The sequence below is a fragment of the Lineus longissimus genome, chromosome 8, assembly GCF_910592395.1.
Source record: "Lineus longissimus chromosome 8, tnLinLong1.2, whole genome shotgun sequence".
Classification (NCBI taxonomy): Eukaryota; Metazoa; Nemertea; class Pilidiophora; order Heteronemertea; family Lineidae; genus Lineus; species Lineus longissimus.
Window position 1 is genome coordinate 6,773,335 of NC_088315.1, and position 14,865 is coordinate 6,788,199.

The 14,865-nt window shown below is 39.0% G+C and overlaps 1 protein-coding gene across 1 annotated transcript in view; it reads left to right on the plus strand.

Moving 5' to 3' along the window:
* The window catches only part of LOC135492476 (myomodulin neuropeptides 1-like), a 50,034-nt gene that overhangs the window by 31,968 nt on the left and 3,201 nt on the right, over positions 1–14,865 (plus strand). The window lies entirely within an intron of this gene.

A 14,865-nucleotide genomic window follows, 5' to 3' on the forward strand; every position in this document is an offset into this window, starting at 1 on the left:
CAACTAAACACACACAATATCATGTTCATCACCATAGATTATCTAAACGCATGGATGACCGCATATTATCATGCTGAGAGCTTTCTAATTATCCTATTTGTTGGGGTGTGATTTGATGATGTGGTTTGATTATGAATGTCGAACATCATCAGCGTGTTAGCGGAATAGTGGCGGTCGGTGTGCGTATGCAACTGTTATGCCTATAGGCAATGCATGAATGGAAATATTGTGCATGGTTTAATGTAACAATACTTTGAAATGAACTCGTAAATATTCGGAATGGGTAAAAATATGTTTAGATTGATAGATGCGCGCAAGTGAGTTTAGTTGTACCGAATACATAGTCACTTACGTCAGAAATTTAAAAAAAAGAGCTTTCCACATCCGTGAAGACTTCAATTCAAATATTCAGCGAGAAAGATATTACACAGCGATAAGCGAATATATTTTACAACGAAAATGATCCACGTATCATCATTGATAGCAAGATTGAGTTACAAATGTAGTTGTATATCTTTAGGGGGAATTGTGGTGAAATAAAGGCGTCCTTGGTGTCTAACTTGTCTGATAAATTTGTGACAGTGTTCTGGCTTTTATCCAAGTATCTCATATTCGTCCAGAGGGGATAAGCTGAATTGTTTCTCGTCGATCCCTTGGGTAATATCTAAGCGGGTTATTGACATATTCGAGTTAACAGGTTTCTTTTACAGGTTGCTTCCTTTTCGTGAGAATGATTGGCATTCTTAAAATGACTGCAATTAATGTGGCAGTTGATTAAATTTATCTTTATCAATGTTCATTGATGTAATTATCTCAATACCAACGTGATTGGTGCATTATTTCAACATATTGTTGTTGTGGTTGATCTATCCTTTGTCTTATACTGGTAAAGGGAATCTCACTGTTGGGGTCTTTGTTCTGAACTTCCAGTTGTATTTCTTCCGAAGCTTTCTCCGCAAATTGACGCCCGCGTTCTTCGAAAGCTAATGTAAGGATATTCCGAAAGCAGTTAGTCGAGTCAAGATGTGGTTAACAATAAGAAAGCGAAAGCATCAGTTTTTGTATACAAGATTCGTTTCCTTGTAGACTTGAGCGCATTCGTGGTCATGTGGAAGTTGGAAATGGTTCGAAAATTCGGTGACAGAGACTGAAGATTGATTTGAGGTTAGTCCCGTCGAAACCTGAACGAAAATTTAGAACCTTCCCCATGGCAGACACACATGTATTGGTAACGGTACACCTAAACTGTTATCAAAGTACAGCAGAAAGTTGACTATACGTTTTTAGGAAGTGGGTGCAATCCGTCACTCGTGGGCAAATTGAGATGACGTCAGACCACTCATAGAAACCTTGCTAAGTAAGAAACTATTTCCCCCGCACTGATCATGACGCGCTGATTTGATCGTTAAATAGATACAAAGTGTGTTTAACCTTTTGGGGGAAACACTCGATCGTATATCAAGCGTAGATGACTCTCGGTCTCTTCTCTGACTCATTTCACTTGTTTAGCAACTGTACTTTATCGGGCCATGGCGTTTTAGCGGAATCTTAGGAAACTGGGCGAAAACAACCTAAAGCAGTATGAGAATATCGATATCAAAATAGATTTTTCAAATATTCGCCACGTTTTGTCTTCTCTCCACCAGGGCCGATATGGAAAATGGTCCGAAACCAAAAAATGACGACCATTTTTTCATGCATTTTCCTCAATACATGATAAATATTGCGGTTTAAACTATTTGATACCATATATTTGATACCAAATATCTGCCATATAAATATCTAATGTTGATATTCTGATAGTGCTTTTAGGCTGTCTTCGCCCAGTTTCCGCAGATTCCGCAAAATTGTCATGGCCACTTTATTGACTGACAATAAATGATACGGGAGTGCTCGGCTTTCTTAATGACCAACGGACATGATCGCTCGGTGTGTGAATATCTTGATAATTGCATGTGAGAGAGGAGGCGTTGTTTGAAGGCGTTACTTGGTGTTATTCGCTGTACCCTTTTCAAAAAAGCACAGTAAATCGGATAGTTCTTGGCTTGGTCACTTTTCACGTGGGCTCGCGGGCACGTGGGTAGCGGTCTCGGGTAAATACTTTCTATCGAATACTTTTTATATTTTTTAAGCAACAGGCAATTGAACCGAACGTATGACGTCGTCAGTCTTTGAAAGTTGTTTTTTAGCACAGAGGCTGGGTGAGCAATCAGGAGTTTGTAATCAAAACTTCTTGGTCAACGACAAAATATAACGACTTTCCATTGGGGAGTACTCGGAACACCAATACCACACCGTATTAGCAAATATTACCTTAAGGTTGGTTGCCCCAACACCTTAAGAAGGATTGCGTGTCGGTATGCGGTCACGACGGAAACAGTCCCCTTGAAAATAAAAACGAACAGGAAAAAGGAAACAAATCAGTCTCAATACAGTGTATATGTGGAATGAAATCAAAGCTTTCTGACAAAGAAATCAGTCGTTCGACATCACAGATAAATAAACTAAAAAAATAACTATCAAGTAGATAATAAGGCTTCCGATTTATCTGATATTGGGTTAGATTTACAATTCCCAGGGAGTGTGAAGCTAAAAAGCCATTTGACATGTGATAAATTCCTAACTTTCTTTCATACGAAGGATATTTTTGTTTGCATTTTATGATGACGAACGTTCTAGAGATAATGGTAGTTTTTATTTTCTGATAGAGACCGGTTGGCAATTAAGTAAATCAGACAAAATTAAGTCAAATATTTGTTTCAGTGGTAACAGAACACATTTTTCTTGGTAGAATAATGACTTTCATTGTATGTCGTCGGTTCCCTCGTCATTGACGGCTCCCTCCTTCGACAGAACGACGATCGACCACGCTGGCCGGTGTGGTCATCCACAACAAAATGCAGCCAATACTGCTTGAACACCAACCATCAAATGTTCTCTGAAATGAAAAAAAAGTTGTGATCGAATCTTCAGTTGCCGTATCAGAGGGATATCAGTGCAAATCTTGATTGCATCGCCCCCCCCCCCCCACGTAACGCATTTCACGGGGGTCCATAGGCCTTAATCGGCAAGCTAGGGCAAACAGACGTTATGTGCTTGTTCTGAGAGGATAATTAGTGTAATCTTCCGCACGCACTCACACTGTTTTTACGGTAATAGCACAATTGATAAAAGCCCGAAGGCGAAATCTACCAATCGGAAACAAATAACCGAAAGCCTTCTGTCATCGAGCTTCCCTCTGAGGTTCATCGATCCGCAATAATGTATCAATTCGCCGGGATTTTCTCACATAATTTTTTGTACAATTTATTTTGGTTGTGTCAACAGTTTTTTTGATTGATTTATCATTAACCTGACAGACGAAAGGTTATTGGTGAATATTTGATGTGGTTTATCGTTAATCGACATCCCGTATTAAATATTAAGCAGAATATAAACATTTTTAAAATTATGTATTCCGTATATAAGTGTTCTTTTTTTCGTTACATGCAATGCTTAAAAAATTCTGTCTATTTTTGTGGGTTTTTTTAAATATCGAGTCAAGAGCACGTGAACAGTTAATTATTTGCTCCTTAGACAATATTTGGGTGAATTGTGTTGTAGGAGGAAACCGGGACCCCAGAGGAAACCTAAGCTATCGAAAAAAAATAACAACAATGGATTTGTCAAAGTGTTTTGGCATTTGCTGCTCTTACGCGTATACCGATAGATTAACACCTTCCACATTTTGCGCTCGATGCAAATCGTTTACAGTCGCATCGCTGGAAAACTTAAACATTAGATTTTATGATGAAACCGTTTTCTGCAGATTAGTTCATGCCTTGATGCCGTGTGGGAATTTGAAATTAGAAAAGACACCTGGCATATACGGTCGATTTCTTTAAGTAATATGCCCCGATGAATTAAGCTATGAATGGTAGTTTGCACAAAGTTTTACTCTGACTAAGACAAAAATGGATATTTTTCGAGGAATCTAATCGCCGTTTGACTGACTGGAGAAAATTAATGTGCAAACTATTGTTTATTTCTTATAAACTATCGGCGCGACTTATTTGCAAGGGAATCCAACGACATCCCTTTGCAAGTTTTGTAATCAGTTGTGTCAACGCATGCAGCGCAGCGTAAAAGACAAAGTTTTGCCCACTCATCAACACACTAGATATCATGACGTGCATATTCGAACTTTTTCAGATGCACGACTGTTTTACCAGCGATCGATTTAACATTAATTTCATCATTTGTGTTTACTCTTGCAGAAATTACCGATACTTTGTTTTATTGATAACAAACGCATGCAAGTGTTACAGACGGTATGTCTGTTAGGCAGAAGTCAGAGTCTGTTAGATATCATCCCATGAAGTGCGATATGGGGGATTTTTAAGGAACTATACATGTAGAAGTTTTTAGTCACCAAATCCACAACATGTGTGAGAACTCATGCTTACTACCTTGACTGCACGTTAATTGAATGATCGTATTCAATCATCGAAACCGCCGTAAGGATCGGGTTCATCTCTGTCAGATCACGCCAAAGGTCCCGTAGAAATTAATTTCGAATTGGCCCCCAGTGCGTGCAAATAATGAGTTGTCATATTCGACAAACAAAATCCGTTTGTTCGGGACCCTCGATGGTCCGCAGAGAATTTGAATAAATCGAAAACAAACCCGAGTTCAGGTTCGAGAGTTGTTGCCCTATTATACATAGCCTGATGATGGTAAATCTAGGTTGCCTGTAACGAATTTGTGATAGCCCGCGGTTATTCAATTAATGAATTACTCTCCAATTGTACTGGTTGGTTTCTTTGGCAATCAATGGCTAACCACGCTCGTTACACTGGGTAACGCAAAGATAGACTCAGACGGTTTCGACTTTTTGAAATGAGGTCTTGCACCCTTCATTTTGTCTTAAAGTCGAGATAGCTTATACTTTGGATGTGATTTTTTTTGAGATTCAAATCATGTTAAATTTATACCAAGTAGTAGTATAATTAGTATGTCTAGTTCGAGAACAAGAAACTGCGCAAATGGCATAGTTTAGCCAGAGAAAACACGTATCAGTAATGTGGCACGATGATAGAAGACCTTGAAACAATCGCCAAATATCTTGGTGTATCATTTGTACCTCTCATATTGACCTATATAATTACCACTTCTTGCAAATATCATGTCCAAGCACTTTGTTCCTACTTGACTTCCAATTTTCCTCTCAACAGAACAGAAGCGATGATTACCTGGCGATTCTGTTAGACGATCTACCGCATCACTACCCCTAACTTCTTAATGGTCCTTCGGAATCACGTCCAACGATATCCCCATCGCAATCAAACTAACGTTAATGGAAAGGTAACTGCCGACTTCCTGACTATTTCTGGCCCCAACCCCCAGACCAGCAATTCCACTTAGCCTGCGGAAAAGCAAGTCGCGTGACAAATGCAATGCAAGAGTTAACAATAAAAATTCTCTGTACCTGAAATTAGAGTTTTCATTAAGTTGTCGCGAAATCGTGTAATGTTGCTCGGTTATTTTTTCCTCTCCATCCTTGAGTGATTAAGTAATCATGTGGCTATAGTTTAATTGCTTGAATGTCCTAACGTGATTCATGGTAATTGTGGAACGTTTGTTTCGTGCAAATTCTTATCAAGACATTTGTTGCTGCTTTGTGTTTATTCCGTTTTTTTTCAATTAAAAATAGCATAAATATGCATGTAACCTGCATGCATGTAATTGAGGCTTTCCTGGATATATTTTTCATCTAATTCACTATAAACGTAGGTTATTTTGTACGAATGATATCAATTGATATAAAGTATACCTGGAATTTTACATACGGTAATTTAAATCTTATTTATACGGTAATTTAAATCTGTACTCCGTCGTTTATAAGTAGGAAATAGGCAGGTTCGCAACCCACTACGTACGACGAAGTACGAAAAATGCAAATTGACTTTTATTTCACCATCGCAATTTTATCAGGACTTAGTTATTCGAAACAGCGTAAGCGTTTTAGCTTGCCTATCCACGTTGTATTATACAGACACAACCGAGGAGATATTTAACGCCAGGTTTCAGCCAGCGTTTGTGACTTAGGATTTTATCAACCGGGCTATGATGTATGTGTATATACATATGATGGATCATGATTATCTGAGAACGTGTCCCTTGAAACTCATGATATAATACATGTCGTCATCAAAAGCGATTATGGTGTAATAAAAATGTCTGCTTTAGCTTAATCTCAGCCAAAATTGTCAATATATTTTTACAGTTATCGGAGATAACTGTATTGGGAAGCCGTGGAAGGCAGCTGTGATAGGTCTAACCGCGCAAAGCAAAAATGTTCTGCAGGTAACGCCGGGGCCATCGCGTTGTGTTGTTGGCTATTCGTGACTGCACGGCCATTGTCGTGATGATGATACGCGTTATGGGACTCGCACTGTCAGGAATAGTCAACAGCTCATACTCATAAACGATTGGAGAATAAAAAGGGCAACTGTGTTTCGTAGCGTTTTCAAAATGTTAGTCTCCATTAAAGGTGCTGTCACATACTGACATCTCCTATAATACTCTGCCACTCAAATATCTCTCAATGACCTTTCCCTCCTTTTGATCAGAATTGTCGAAATTTGACACTCAGTATCACCTTTTTTGGCGATGACAATCTTTCCTGAAAGACCTGGCGTAGTTGAAGTGGTAATAGGCGACACCGTTCTGTTCCGATAGTTCTTGACAAAAGTTTCATCTTGAAGTACTATGTCGAGAACCTGATAGATTCCATAAGACGATGGAGAGGATCCAAAGTAGGGCTCATATTGGTTTCACAAGAAGAGCATTAAGAATACGAAAGGTTATTTTTTATCACAAGCAGTGTGTGAAATAATCTCTAAACACTTCGGTTCCACAAGCGCTATGACCAGCGCACTGATCGTCATTTCAAGGTAAAAGAATTGCTTCTGTTGAGGTTTACATGCATCACGATAGCGAAATGACGTTCAAGCCAAAGGGCCTTCCTTCTGCTGAGGTAATGACATGCATCTGCATGTACAAAAACAGAGGAATATAAAAAAGGTTTTCTGTATTTCCGATAAAATGTTTTGGAAGCTGGGCAACAACGGAAACGTAAATTGCCCCCAGCCTTACATGTACCTCTTGTTTCATACGCAGTGAAGATTTGAAGAACCACTTTTTATAGTTTAATGCGTATGACATGTTTTAAGAAAATTCCGGCCGTGATCTCATACACGACCATGAGTGATAAGAAGTTTGTTACATGTATTATCGTCTTCTCTCACTAGTACCGGAAACTATGAAAACCTTATTTCCAATGTTTTGCGTGTTCCTTTTTTTCCCCCATGGTAATACATCGTAAAAGACCTTGATGACTGGTAAAGTTGGCAAATCTGATGACTGGTAAAGTTGGCAAATCAAAGGCATGACAGAAAGTGTCAGAACCAACTCCTTCTGTTTTTTACATTTTTTTGCCTCATTCACTTTATCTGTATTTATCTTTATCAGTATTTTCACTTAAATTACAGTGTCTGTCACGTCTGTACAGTGCTAGTTCTGATTTCTGATCCTATATCACAGCTGACTTCATGCATGATTGAAACTTCAACAGAAACCTATAAGCAATCCCATTTGTACATGTACATGTCCATGTATCTCACGCAATCCCTGAGAAAGGTTAAATGGTGACGAGGTTAAAGTGGCATGATAGAATTTTTCAAAATATGTATTGAAAATCGTTTGAATACCCTTTCGAAAAGCCAGCGTTGTATGGTATATAATATTACTAGACGTCTACATGTTATTATGCACGTTAAGCCATCCACCCATTTGATTCACGCAAGCTGCAAAATATTTGTTACTTGACGCTGTTATGTATACAAAAAACGCTACTGGTACCTACTTTGAAAAAAAAAACACTTTCAAAAGTGAAGAAAAATAGTGTCGTAATTCTGCTCTCAAAGGTCACCGGCCTGTGCAGTCCATATCGATAATATCACAATGACCAATAAAAAGAATCCCGTTGTTGGCTTTGAGTTGATATTGTCTAACTTGACATGACCTGTCCATTGGCTAGTAAATTCATGCTATCAAGTTGGGTCTTGGTGTCAATTCCGTCGTGGAGTTTCGCCATTAGGCAGGTTTCGCAACCATTACGAACGACGAAGCACGAAGGACCGTGGCCGTGTCATCAAGTCCCGCGTCAATTCACTTACGGGACACTCGTAAATGATCTTCTATTTGCTAACGGTAATCGAGGAATTAAAAAAAATAGTAGTTGATAAAGTACATTTACATACTATGTACTTCGTTCATCGTAGGTCTTTGTAAGGGTTGCGTAATCTCACTATTATCTCCCTGGCTAACCAACCCCGTAAACAACGAACTTCATTTAGTGTCAATTTTAAGGTTTTCAGTCCCTCCGTTAAAATAAGACGTATAAGTATCTTACAGTAATGATCTTTAGTGTGAGTCCATTGACAAAAATATTTCATTCAATTTGTCAAAACGCTAAGAAAATTGCTTTGAAATCATCTTTACGACAAAAATGTTTTGATATCACGCTGAATTCAATAATCATTCACACGTAATACGTGTAGGTGGAAATAACGAGTTTTTAAATTAAGCCGATCACGCTGTACACACTGATTAAAATGCTCAAGATGCCTTCAGGTGGCAGTGCCATACAGCTGTAAAGAGCTAAACATTCGTCTTTTTAAACTAAGATAGATTAAAAATTAAACTTGATTGAAAGCAACGGAGCCGCTGCGGTGGACTATCCCATCCCTGGTGCGCTTCTATTTGTTATTAGCCCAGCCACCTCTAAGTGTGATGTGGATAGTACCAAACTGACACGGTATGCTGCTATTGGCTCTAAAGCCAATATCAGAGTAAAAAAGCAATGAAGTCAGATCTAGGCACCCCGCTATTGTGTCGCTAACCGGTTTAAGTGATTATGAAGCCAACTGACACACGACCTGGCGTAGCATTCTGGACGATATTGGTTTGCCTTCCTTCTCCATGCTTTCGATTTCCTTTTTCAATCTAAGAGGAGAAAGGATTTAATGCGCTGAATGATTGCTGGCTAAATAAGGCAAACGCGAGGCCCGGGTCGGTGAGAAAACGAAGGGAAGCGATGACGCAGGGGGGCCGGTCAACTAATAGGAAAACCTATCCATATTGATCCAAAGTTCCTCTCCCTAATGAATTAATTGAGCTCAAAGTAATCGAGGACTTAGCCATTTTCTTTCGCGGAGAAGATTGAAATTGAGATGACGGGGAATGAGATGTTATAACAATATAGAGGTAATACAACTGGGCCGTGATAAATGCGAGGTTTATGGAGTCATCTCAGAGTCAATACAACTCGACGGGGATCGCCACTCCGATGGAAATTGCCTTCAAGACCAGTTAGCGAAAGACTTAGCGCGTTTCGGACATTCATCATCGTAAATTGAGCTGCAATACCAATACTTATACAAAGTTTTTGCCTACTCACAAGACACGTTGATATTCCCATCTTGCGAATCAATGCTTATGGCTTCAGTTATAGTACACTCGGGAATATTACGTTCCACCTTAATTAAGACTATTGGTGTGTATGTTGTTCCTTGATGATCAGCATGCATTACCATCGGACCTTAAAATCACCGCACACCAAGATAACATTGACCAAATAGAAAATTTCCATAGTTGTTTGCAGGTTTACGTGCAAAAACAAGGATGGACATGCTTAAATATTTGAGGGTCAATCACTGACAAAAGCATATGACATAGTACATTAAATCAATACCAGGCTGGGTTGTTTAACAGAGTTCTTCTCATGTTGAGGTCATGATCATGAGCGCTGGCTTATACGCAATCACAAATAGCATTTCCGACCGCCTTTCTATAATTAAAACGTATTCACATTGCCACAAAACATGGTCATTTTACCATTTCCAGGTATCATTTTGAGAGATGAAACTGCAGAAAAAAACATATTCCGAAATATTAACAGGCTTCCTCAATACGTCTATTAAAATCTTTTAGTTTCTCATGATCAGTAATCCCACGAGAACGCTAATGCCACAATCGACATTTCACAATAGGACGTAGAAGAAAATTGACTTGATGGAGCTTAAAAAAAAATTCTTGGTAGTCATTTTTTATACATATGGTCCTAATGGATAAGCTATTAACAAGAAAAAATCTTCCACTCCATTTTATGGTGAAGGCGTCACCCGTCACAACATTTGGATAAATCAGAAGGGGTTGGTTTGCCCCTTTTATATTTGATTCAGAACAGATGGTTATCATGGCTTTCAGTCCAGCATTCGACAAGAGAAAACAAGATTGAAATTTTACATTCTCGAGCTGACGGGATCCAACCCATTTCACTGTAGTCACCAGTACATCATTTAATTTTTTCGTATGTTATTCGTCACTGCCTACGGAAATATGTCCTAAAATGATACATTGACTATATATACATCACCAAATTATGCCCTTATATTGTATCCGTGCCATACGGTACATTTTTTAATTGATTATTTCATGAGTACTTACGTCACCTCCCAGATATCAGGCCCAATGCACAGCTGCTTGGTTCACGATATCTTCCTGCTATTTTTATCTTAACCTTCGCACGGTTTTCCCAGTAATCTAACCTTGTCGCTCTTACCGATGTCAAGATGACCAACTTCCCCAAGCTTTGCACGTCACAATCACAAAAACTAATCTATTTTCCTCTTGACCAAACGTGGCATGTTCTTACAGAGCATTAGCGTGATTTCCAGCATCCCGACGGACATTCGGGTGACCAGATAAAGACGATCAGAACATAAGACAATTCACCTTTTTATTATACAATTGTCTAGCTGTTTCTTGCACTCGCTGTCCTATTTGATGTTCGAATACTACAGCCTTGAAAGTGATGTGCCATGAAAGGATTGAACAAGATCTAGCGTATACGAACCCAACCTGCATATCAATGTTGGCATATCAATATCACCGCCACTAGAAATGCCATAAGGTAATAATAAAGTAATTTCAAGTTCGCATAGAAATTGCGTCAAATTATTTGAAATAGATATTATTCAAAACTAAGTATGTAGGCTTCACGACCCCCGTGTCCATACACATAAATCATTTTTTTTACAAACTAAATGGAATATGGAATATGTAGGCTTCACGACCCCCGTTTTCATACACATGCATCCACTTTTTGGACAATAATGGCATAACCTCCCTATTAAGGGCACCTCTACTTTACGGACACCAACGCCCAGTCCCATTGGTGTCCGCAATAGAGAGGTTGTACTGTACAAGCTTTGGCTGTCCAATCATATCGTGGGCTCAATGTTGTGATACAAGTAACCACTCCGACATGGGTGAACCGTGCGACTTTACTCTATTGACGAGGAAAGCACTTAAATGGAAAAAGAAGAAGAAGAAAAGGGTGTTAGTCTGTGCTACGTTTATTCGCCCTCTTTAACGAAGAAATACATGTATACTTTCGTACAAATGGACGTCTTTCACCCAGAATCCAGGAAACGACGGTCACCGTTTCGGAAAGATCGGCAAAATTGGCATTTATATATCAAAACGTGTTCTTTTTTATCATAACTTTGACTTGAAGTTTTGACTATCAGATTTCAATCGCCGTAAATTTCTATAAACAAGCAGCTGTTTCCATAAACCTGCGCCTTAGCAAACATCCCAATCATGACAATTGGCCAAGATCTGAAATGACAATCTTAATCATGAAACTTAATGATTATTCCAAGCCAAATGCAAAAAGGCACGATGTGACAAATCAGACTTCAAAGAAAATTGAATTCTTGTCATTTCTATTTACCTGATGAATAAAGGTAGCTCCTTCCAAAATTGACATGACTGGGCAAACTTCCCTCATAAAGCAACACAACGGATGTGATAGAGCCATCATTATGGAAGCCCATCGGGTGGTACGCACCGCCGTATTTCAATCAACATACAGCTCTCGCGCAGCTGGTGAGCGACGAAGTTTAAAATTCACTCAAAGTTTGCTATCTACTTAGCTATACTTGCCAGCACCGGCTCTATCCATTCGTTCATCAACGATCTTAGCATAAGGTTGCTTTCATCATACGCACTTAGGGAATGTCAGCGACATACAACAAGCTAGAATTACATGTACATGTGTACATATATTGATATCTAGCTTCACTAAAATGTATATTTTTCAATCTAAAATAAATTTGTTTTAATTGCCGACATTGTTTTGCTACCATCTATAAACGATGTCTCACGCCGCCAGTGGAGATCAAACCAGGGCATGATGGCCGGCTAGTTGGTTAGGGACCCGACCCACTACAATATCGTGCGTGGCTCTTTCTTTTTGTCGCATGCGATTGCAAGTCACAACGATTTAAATCTCTCGTTTGCGGGGCGCTTAAAACTATTTTAAGAACCTCTGGCACAAACCATTTGTAATCTACGCTATTCAGCAAAATCTAATTTAAAATTGGATGATTCGAAGTATGACATCTCAGTCAACGCAAAGTGCACATCTGTAACATAATATGAGGAGCTCTGCGAGAATAATACCCGTTTTTTGCCGTCAGACACATATCAAGTCAAAAATAACACTCGGGTGTTAATAGCGGAAAAGGAATTTTTCGGATAATGTTAAAACGCAACATGGAGACTGTATTCTTATAAGCCACCTTTAGGCGTAATGATATCAGGGCCACTTTGAAGTGATATTTGCGATTAATCAAATATGACAACTGGATCTGTTAGTCTAATCTAATAGTCCTTGCTATTTAGATGCGCGTTTTTAAGGGAGTGACACTTACACTAAAATGCGTGGTTCTTTAGCAGTCGCCCATTGTTTGTCACCAAAATTTTGTCCTTATAGTCAGAGCTGTATCATGATCCTTATATTGCTACCTGGACATACAGACGTTTAACGTATTCACGCTGCAACAAAATCCAATTACAGACTACTCCCTGTCGGCAAAATGTTTTGCCGTCGCCAAAATGACATTATGCCTAGTATGTATCTTACCGAATTTAAAAAAAGCCCGTGATGAGTTGTCGTCTTATTCAAAATGCTCTTGTGCCCAAATACGCTGTTAAAATGTGTTTTTGTGTTTGAGTAGACTCCAACCAGTGCATTACACATTGAAGTGCAGTATGTATATTGCAGCACTGGTACATGGTCAGGCGAAAATGCCGCAACCTCGTGCTCAGAGTAGCAATGAACACTAGTCGGTCTTGGAGGCGAAGGAGTGTGTCATAGAAATAAAGGTTTTTGAGCTTTTCTCTGCTGAGTGCATATTAATGTTTCGGCTTAAAACCCTTTTTACGCCGGATTTTTTCAGAACTCAAAACTCTATAATTCTATGAGTTGTTCAGGTGACAAAAGTGGATCTGTTATTCTGAAACATGATGATCAAACAGCATATTATTGCCTGACAAATGTATAGGTTGGCACGTTCAAGGGTTTCAAAGGACTAAGATGACAAATTAGTGTTCAAACAACTGACCTGTGAATGTTTGTTATCAATATTCCGTCAATAAACCATTACCAGGACTTACGTGACTAAGCAGATGCAACAGTTTGTTTGAAGTTTTGAAGCATACCATTTGCTAGTTTAATTTGACCGTTAGAAAGACAGTAATTAGCAAATGACTAAGGAATTAATATTACTGAAGTGGCGAACAGACTCAGACTTTTTTTCATTTTTTGAACTTCTCACAGTTTGGTGGACTTTTCCGCATCATACTGGTGTGCCACTTTTATACTTACTTTCTTTCAATTGAAGCTTTTTCCCAACATTCTCCGACTAACGTTTCATCACATTGGTGAGAAGTCACAAACCAATAAATGAAATGTGTGCGACGAAATATGATTGATGACAAACAATAAGCACGGAGTGGCACAACGATCAATCTTTGATTTGACTAATTGACTAATTGATGTTTCCGTCATCAAACGGGGAATCTGACAGGATTCCCACCACAGAAAGAAGCACGCTGGTTGGCTATTGTGTGGACCATTTTACAGTTTAAATGAAAATCAATACATCATTTTCGGCGAAATACAGAGTTAAACAATTTGTAGGGATTGGTTGTTACGGGAAAATGCAGTTGAAACCCTGTTGGTAATTTTATGGTTAAAAACGCCATAATACTGTTTTAGTCAATGCACACTATTTGTGTTGGCTACAGTTAGTCAAATTCGAATAATAGATATCATTTCGGCAAACCAATTTGCGATATGAATCGTGAATCGAACACGCAACAAAGATGTCAGCTCGATACCTAAGTATATGGCTTTGCATCCGTATCTATTATTCTGTATGGGCCTACCCCAGCAAACTCTTTCGTTTAAGAAATGGCAGCTTCGGACAGGAAGTGAATATCCGAAGCTCACCGAGATTAACCGAGGTTTTATTGAGAGAAAGTCTTTGAGAGTCACAGTTGACGTATAGTCTGATGATACCGGAAATAGGAATAGGTCAAAACACTTCACCTTCAGATGTCTACAGTTGACTACTTCTCAATGACAAAAGCCATCTTATCATAAAAAGGTATCATGGCTAAATAATGCTTACAATACTCAAATGTACATGTGTCCTTTTATGTTCTATAGAATGGACTTTTTCCTTGCATGTGCATGAAAAGGTCCACGCCTTACGATGGTGATTTGGGACTTCGTCATTGTTGTAATTCCTCTTCATTTGCGAAAGGTTTCTTCTTACAGATGGAAAGAGCGCACAATGATAGCAGCCCGTTGGGGTTCCTTTGCGATGAAGTAAGAACAGAAGTCAACGAGTAATCGGACCTGTATGATTCTTTCGAGTCTCCGAATCACGCGCCCTGCATTCAGAC